The 9,061-nt window shown below is 41.6% G+C and overlaps 1 non-coding gene across 1 annotated transcript; it reads left to right on the top strand.

The window, feature by feature from the left end:
• The first annotated feature begins 238 nt into the window (after nucleotides 1-238).
• Nucleotides 239-313, top strand: Trnal-caa (transfer RNA leucine (anticodon CAA)). The gene has a single exon. It is a non-coding gene; the product is annotated as a tRNA-Leu (tRNA).
• The last annotated feature ends 8,748 nt before the right edge of the window (nucleotides 314-9,061 follow it).

Here is a 9,061-nt window from a genome sequence, read left to right on the forward strand (position 1 = left end):
CAAATTTTAACACTAAAAGGCTTTTGTACTCATACCAATGTCATATTTAATTACAATCTATGTAGGAAAGTTAATCCAACAGCAATAGAGAGTTTTTAAACCTTGTCAAGGAACAAGAGTGGCAGGATGTTTATAGTGTCGATAACATAGATGGTAAATACAATGATTTCCTTAACACATTTATCATAGGAGACGAGGTACTGGCAGAAGTAAAGCTGTGAGGACGGGTCGTGAGTCGTGCTTGGGTAGCTCAGTTGGTAGAGCACTTGCCCGCAAAAGGCAAAGGTCCCGAGTTCGAGCCTCGGTCCGGCACACAGTTTTAATCTGCCAGGAAGTTTCACATTTATCATGCTCTTTGCGAGTTGCTTTCCATTACAATATTCTAAACGGCGTACTAGCAGTAATGGGCAGCCTGGGTGGCTAGTGGGATAAGGATATCATGTAGAACAAAGCGGGAATTATATCAAAATGTTAGAAGTAGTCACAATCAGGCTACAGTAGCCCATTACAAACAGTATTGTAAGGTGCTTAAAATGTTATTAAAAAGGCAAAGAGTATGTGGTATGCAAATAGAATAGCTAATTCGCAGGATAAAATTAAAACCATATGATCAGTTGTGAAGGAAGTGTCTGGTCAACAGCACTAGATCGACGAAATAGTCAGTTCGCAGTAAAAATATTTCCGTTACTGATAAATCAGATATATGTTCAGTATTTAACAGTCATTTTCTGAGCATTGCTGGTGAATTAAATAAAAATTTATTTTCTACAGGAAATCATATAACTTTCTTGGCAAATGCCTTTCCGAGATTGATGTCTGAAACACTCATCTGTGATACAGACAAAAGGGAGACTGAGTCAATAATTAAATCAATGAAGACTAAGGACTCTCATGGTTATGATGGAGTGTCTAGCAGAATATTAAAGTACTGTGCTGTATATGTTAGCCCTGTATTAAGCCATATTTGTAATTTTTCCTTTAGGAATGGTCAGTTTCCGGAGACATTAAATGACTCAGTAGTAAAACCGCTTTATAAAAAAGGGAGAAAGGGATAATGTAGATAATTTTAGACCTATTTCTGTGCCATCAGTGCTTGCAAAAGTTATTGAAAAATCTGTGTATGTAAGGATAATTGATCCTTTTATAGCACACGATTTGCTGTCAAATGTACATTTCGGCTTTGGAAGTCGTTTAACTACTGAAAATGCTATATTCTCTTTTCTCTGTAAGGTACTGGATGGGCTGAACAAAAGGTTTCTAACGCTTGGCATATTTTTTTGATTTGACTAAGGCTTTTGATTGTGTTGGTCAGAAAATATTGCTCCAGAAGTTGGATCATTACGGAATACGGGGAGTAGCTCACAACTGGTTCACCTCTTACTTTAGCAACAGGCAGCAAAATTTCGTCATTCACAATGTTGATAATGCCTGTGATGTGGGATCTGAGTGGGGTACTGTCAAGTGGGGGATGCCCCAGGGATCAGTGTTTGGGCCGCTCCTGTTCCTTATTTATATAAATGTTATGCCCTCTAGTATTACAGGTAACTCTAAAATATTTCTGTTTGCTGATGACACTAGCTTGGTAGTAAAGGATGTTGTGTGCAACATTGGCTCGGTTACAAATAGTGCAGTACATGACCTGAGCTCATGGCTTGTAGAAAATAAACTAACGCTAAATCACAGTAAGACTCGGTTTTTACAATTTCTGACACAATTCAACAAAACCTGACGTTTTAATTTCACAGAACCGGCATATGATTAGTGAAACTGAACAGTTCAAATTTCTAGGTGTTCAGATAGATAGTAATCTGTCGTGGAAAGCCCACGTTCAGGATCTTCTTCAAAGAATTAATACTGCCATTTTTACTATTCGAATGGTATCAGAAGTGAGTGATCGTTCGACAAGAAAATTAGTCTACTTTGATTATTTTCATTCGCTTATGTCGTATGGTATTATATTTTGGGGTAACTGTACCCATTGTAAAAGGATATTTTTGACGGTTCGGGCAATAAGTGGTGTGAGTTCACGAACCTCTTGTCGACCTCTGTTCACGAGTCTGGGTATTTTGACATTGGCCTCTCAATATGTAATACTCCTTATTGTCGTTTCTTGTTACCAATATTAGTTTATTCCCAAGAATAAACAGCTTTCACTCGGTTAATACTCGGCAGAAATCAAACCTGCATTTGGATCGGACTTACTTAACTCTTGCGCAAAAAAGGTGTGCAGTACACTGCTGCATGCATTTTTAATAAGCTGCCAGTCGAATTCAAAAATCTTAGCAGTAATCCATGCGCTTTCAAGTCGGAACTGAAGAGTTTCCTCATAGGTCACTCCTGTTCTGTCGAGGAGTTCCTTGAAAAATTAAGCTGATTCTTATTGTATTGCTGATAGCGTTTACTTAAACTTATGGACTGACTCTTTTTCAGGTTCAAGAACATTTATTTTTATCTGTTATTACTTTTATGTTGTAATTTCATGTATTGACACGTTTCATGATCTTGGAGATTTGCTCCTCAATTTGGTCCTACGGAACTTGACGTGTAAATAAATAAATAAACCTCGCGGACATCCTCCGTCCTCATGTATTACCTCTCTGCGACAGTATCGTAGTCCCAGTTTTCCAACTGGACAATGTTCGGCCATACTTTGTACGTTTCTCTATGAACTGTCTGCGTGATGTTAAGGTAATGATGTGGCCAGCAAGATACCCAGATGTTTGTGGGACCACCTCGGACGTAAAGTCTGTCCCAGTGCCAGTCTACACGATATTAAGGAGCAGGTACAACAGTTGCGGGTCAGCTAGCCTCAGGAGAGAATACGACAGCTTTGTGACGACCTCCTCATCTAATCAGTGCAAAGCATCTAGAGTAGAGGGGGTACAACATGTTGATAAGTGGCCCCATACTGAAAAGTTCTTTGTAAATTTGACTCGCTTTTTCATCACTGAAATAACCACACAGACCCTCTCAACCCATGTTAAGTTTCAATGTGTTTCCTCCTTTCCTCGTGAGTGCTTAACATTTTTTGTCAGGGAGTCTATGTCCTTTGTTGGAAGTAGGCCATCGTCCTGCACAGACACTCGTTTCCACAATAGTAGTTTTCCCACATAATGCATGGAAGAATTCTGATAGTAGTTTTCGGAATTCGAATGGAAATATCATTGCCAATGAAAATTTGGCGCCTGGATAACCTAGTGTTTAGGCAACAGCTCGCGATAAGCAGGAAAGCCATGTTCGAGTGCTTTATGACACAAATTTTCAATTGTTACTTCATGGCCATAAAAAGATTCTAGTGGAGGACCGGTGTGTAAGAATCAGGGAGAGCTGAGTGGGTACGCGATGTGCCCTGGAAGCTGGATCAGACGGGTCGAAGGCCGGCGTCCGTGGGAACGCAGCCCGCCGTCTGTGGAGTCTGTCGTGACCGTCTTGCCGGCTAACGGTCTGGGAAGCAGGGTCTCACAACACCGCCACAATCCTCCGGCTGGCGGCTAGTGTGGGAAGGGCTTCTGCAACTGACAGCAAAGATCCTGCTTTGTTTGTACGTTTCAGAAGCAATACCATCTCATCATCTAAGTACATTTCACTTCTACGCGTTGGTAATTATAAATTAAAAACGGGGTGACACAGGGGCGCCGGCCGGGGTGACCGTGCGCTTCTAGGCGCTACAGTATGGAGCCGAGCGACCGCTACGGTCGCATGTTCGAATCCTGCCTCGGGCAGGGATGTGTGTGATGTCCTTAGGTTAGTTAGGTTTAAGTAGTTCTAAGTTCTAGGCGACTGATGATGACCTCAGAAGTTAAGTCGCATAGTGCTCAGAGCCATTTGAACCATTTTTTGACACAGGGGCATTTGAGAAAACTGTATTCCGGAGAAGTGGCAGTGGGATTGCCAACAGCTATAGTAATAATCATACTATTATTCTTATTATTTCTTTCCTTCTCAGACGTTACGTCTGGTTAAAAATGGAAAGTGAAGCGGACCTTGATCAAGCGTGACTTCCTTTTAACTGTACGGTATATGTTACATTGCATTTAGGAACTTTCGGGTAATTGAACAAGTGTCAATAATTACAGATTTCTGTAGTTGTATATATAAGTTTGGATGTAGCTGTATTGCATTGATGTACTGGTGGATATTGTGTGGTATGACTCATGTAGTTGGTAGTGTAATTGGTATGTCAACTTTATCCTGATGCCACATGTACTTGACTCCCTCAGCCAGTTGGACGTATTTTTCAATTTTTTCTCCTGTTATCTTCTGTATGTTTGTTGTATTGGGTATGGATATTTCGATTAGTTGTGTTAATTTCTTCTTTTTATTGGTGAGTATGTCAGGTTTATGTGGTGGTGTTTTAGCTGTTATAATGGTTCTGTTCCAGTATAATTTGTATTCATCATTGTCCAGTACATTTTGTGGTGCATACTTGTATGTGGGAACGCGTTGTTCTATTAGTTAATGTTGTATGGCAAGTTGTTGATGTATTATTTTTGCTACATTGTCGTGTCTTCTGGTGTATTCTGTATTTGCATTGTACATCCGCTTGTGATGTGATCTACTGTTTCTATTTGTTGTTTGCAAAGTCTGCATTTATCTGTTGTGGTATTGGGATCTTTAATAATATGCTTGCTGTAATATCTGGTGTTTATTGTTTGATCCTGTATTGCAATCATGAATCCTTCCGTCTCACTGTATATATTGCCTTTTCTTAGCCATGTGTTGGATGCGTCTTGATCGATGTGTGGCTGTGTTAGATGATACGGGTGCATGCCATGTAGTGTTTTCTTTTTCCAATTTACTTCTTTGTATCTGTTGATGTTATGTGATCCAAAGGGTTGTAGAAGTGGTTATGAAATTGCAGTGGTGTAGCCGATGTATTTATATGAGTGATTGCTTTGTGTATTTTGCTAGTTCCTGCTCGTTCGATAAAGAATTTTCTTAAATTGTCTACCTGTCCATAATGTAAGTTTTTTATGTCGATAAATCCCCTTCCTCCTTCCTTTCTGCTTAATGTGAATCTTTCTGTTGCTGAATGTATGTGATGTATTATTATTATTATTATTATTATTATTATTATTATTATTATTATTATTATTATTATTATTATTATTACTAGCGGAGAAGCTGACATTGTCCAGGTATTTATTTATAGCTATGCGTCCACGCCCGTACCGCGTAGCAACTGGCCTTGTGTTTAATGTTTATGGCATCATATCTCCTAAACTATATGTCGTGCAATGATATTTTGTAGGTGTATTAAGGGGCACATATGGATACTGTCTGCAAAACTTGTGCTTGGAGGTAGTAGCAACGAAGTAATAAAGTGAAAAGTAATGCAGGATGCAGTAGCTTTTCACATCTCTCATTGTTTTTGACGTTCTATCTCTGCAACTACGTGTCATGTAATGATATAATTTTGCACTTACATTCAGTGGTATATGTGCATACTGTTTGTAAAATGTGTCGTGAACACAGCAGTAAAGAAGAAATATACTATAACGTCATGCCTCGTACGGTATAACGTCATGCCTTGTACGGTACTTTTACGGCGTGAACAACGAAAATATAATAAAAGATGATTTTGTTTCCTTTCATCATTTCGTGTAGTGTGTCAGTGAGAAAGTCTCGCAAAGGTTTGAAATCACGTGTGAAGTTTGTTACAAGGCGCTAAGTGCTGTCACTCTCAAATACGGGTTGAATAAAATCTGGGAGTTTACGTTTTACCGGGTACGCTTCTTTGTCACCCCCACTCCTTTGCTAGATCGTTAGTTCTTACCTCCACGGCGACTTTGGTTGAAATAGGTGCAGTAGTTTTGAGACGTTAGTACAGTAAAATGATCCGCAAATACCATGCAGTTCACTTCAGTACATTGTTTTATCTAGCACTCTTTAAATGTTTCTGTATTTTATTTTATTGCTTCCTCTAACTGGCGTTTTTCAGTGTGTTCCGTCACTAATGCTCTATTCGTAAGTCGTTGAACTCTGGAAAAAATGTGTAAATCCTTGTGACTTATCATAAGACCGTCCTAATCGCAGTGTACACTGGTGTGCATAAGTTACGGACAAAAGTAAGGTTGGCCTGATGGGTTGGACGTACCCTCACATGGCGAGAGCTGCGAACACACAATGCACGCAGGCACACTGTCGAACATGATCGTTTTGTAGACCTGGTGTTGTCTGCAAAGCTTTGAACACGGTAAACTCACCGGTCAACGTTATTGTGACACTTTACTCCTTCCCCATGTCTGTCTTTTCACGGGTGCATTCGGCCCTGAGTTCATTTTTATGGATGACAACCTCGCGAAATTATAGAACTGCGCAGTTGGAGGAGCTCTCGGAACGAGAGGATATTTGCCGAATTGACCGGCTTGCCCGTTTCCCCGATTTAAATCCCTTCGTGCACGTTTGGGATGCATTGGGGAGACGCACTGCAGCACATCCGTATGCTCATCCAGCAGTTAAGATCCCGCCCTACCACAAAACACTTAGCAGCCTTGTGGCCAGCATGGAAACACGTTGCAGAGCGTGCATTACTGTCCGTGGTGATCACACAATCTATTAAGAGCCATGTCACGCCTTTTGTAACGTCCAGGGGTCCGAGAAAAGTCGCCATGGCGTCAGTGTAATTATTGTCCTTGAAAAAGTGTCATTTCTGTTGTGTCATTGCGTAGTTACTTCAGATACTTACTGTACTGTAGCACCTCTATGCTCCTAGTTCCAATATTATGAAAAGGAAGGTTGGTACTCACCATATAGCGGAGATGCTGAGTCTCAGGTAGGCACAGTAAAAAGACTGTCACAAATAAATAAAGCTTTCGGCCATTAAGGCCTTCGTCCACAAAACACCCCTTCCCCCCCTCCACACACACACACACACACACACACACACACACACACACACGAGACTGCAGTCTCAAGCAACTGATTTTATGTTCCTAGTTCTATCGAATTATGTTATTTACATGTGACACATCAGACGAAAGCTACTTTTGTGCTTTAATTTAGCCGGCCGGTGTGACCGTGCGGTTCTAAGCGCTTCAGTTTGGAACCGCGTGACCGCTACGGTCGCAGGTTCGAATCCTGCCTCGGGCATGGCTGTGTGTGATGTCCTTAGGTTAGTTAGGTTTAAGTAGTTCTAAGTTCTAGGGGACTGATGACAATAGAAGTTAAATCCCATTGTGCTCATAGCCATTTGAACCATTTTTGCTTTAATTTTGCACACCTACACCTACATGATTACTCTTCATTTCACAATTACTCGTGTCTGGCAGTGTGTTCATCAATCCACCTTTAAGCTGCTTGTCTGCCATTCCGCTCTCGAACAGTGCACGGGCAAAACGAACCCTTGAAATCTTTCCGTACGAGCTCTGGGATGTGATTTCTCTTATTTTACTACGATGATCGTTTCTCCCTATGTAGGTGGGTGCCAGCAAAATATTTTCGCACTCTGAGGAGAAAATTAGTGAAGCCGTATGACTGCCACCCCAATTCGTGTATCATATCCGTGGCACTCTCTCCCCTGTTTCTCAATAACACAAAACGAACTGCCCTTCTTTGAACTTAATCGATGTCCTTCGTCAATCCTATTTGATGCGGATCCCACTTTGCACCGCAAAACTGCAGAAGAGGGCGGACAAGCGTAGTGTACACAGTCTCTCTATTAAACCTGTTACATTCTTTAAGTGATCTGCCAGTAAATGTCAGTCGTTGGTGTACTTGCCCCGCGACATCATCATTGTGATCGTCCCAATTTAAGTTATTCGCAATTGTAATACCTAATTATTTAGTTCAGTTTATAGCCTTTAGATCTTGTGATTTACCGTCTAACTGACATTTAGCGGATTCTTTTTATCATTTTTTTTACCATGCAGATATCTTGTCTAAATACAAAAGTTACCATTATACAACCCTCTACAGACTAATTTAATTTCCTTGGTGGACGGATAGAATCGACGATGTAATACCTCAAGATATTATTCACTTGTAGATAGGCAACATCGCGTCTCGTGCTTGCATGGACATCATCATCATCACATGATGTTGCCTCTGCACAAGTGATTGATACCTAATAGGTATTAGGTACAACGTCGATGCTGTGGCCTCACCATCGAAATTACTCTGAAGATGGTTGTAAAACCATAACCGGTTATCAGATGAAATAAATTGCGATTAGAACTGTCTTAAGTTTCAACAATCGATTGCTGTGTTCCTAAGACTGTTTAAAATTGTTTTAATGCATATAATTAGAGAAATGATCAAGGTATGGAGGGAAGTAGATGGGAAGCTGGTGTTGCGTAGTTTGGCCCTTAACTTGTAGTCTCATACGCCAGCTTGTTTTACCGCGGGCTTGGATGTGTGTGGCACGCACCATCCGTAGTGTACGCTCCTAATTGCTCCCGGAGCGGCAGTCCGGTAGCTGCTGCTGCTTCTATGCTACGCACGGCGCTGTCTGACCTTACGTTTTCACGGACGTCAGCGCCCCTCCCCCCGCCCCCTCCCCTCGTCACAGGTCTCGCGCAACGCCGTCTCGGTCATTTTCCCCGGCTTCCTGGTTGTCGTTCTTTTTCCTCCGCCTGCCCTCGCCTAACTGCTAAGTTTTATTCGCGACACAAAAGCGGCGTAAAGTCGGTCTGCAAGGGCGGGCTTTCAACGATATTGTGCCGATATCGCAATTACTGCCACTCTTTACCCGCGGGCTCAGCAATAAAGCTAATGCACGTGCCCGGCAGACGAGCAACTCAGAGCTGCGGACGGAGAGTGTAGATACAGCATTCCGAAGCATTTACTCGTACACCATTCAACACAGTGTGTAGGCGAGAGGGGCTGCTTATGGCGCGATGGTAGGATGAGAGCGTGAGACGCTTAGGGTAAAGTAGCCGAAAATGACATAGTAGGCCGAAACAACGTAATGACTGTTTCTTCAGTGTGTCAGGCGACACGATGGTAATCTTAGGTTTGCTTGAATACTTCTGATGGATAAACTTCACTTGGCTGCCGTGTAACGTTCCCTGGTTCCATTCCAATATTCGTGTCCAGGAAAAAAATTTGAAATAGTTCTACG

The sequence above is a fragment of the Schistocerca nitens genome, chromosome 1, assembly GCF_023898315.1.
Source record: "Schistocerca nitens isolate TAMUIC-IGC-003100 chromosome 1, iqSchNite1.1, whole genome shotgun sequence".
NCBI lineage: Eukaryota > Metazoa > Arthropoda > Insecta > Orthoptera > Acrididae > Schistocerca > Schistocerca nitens.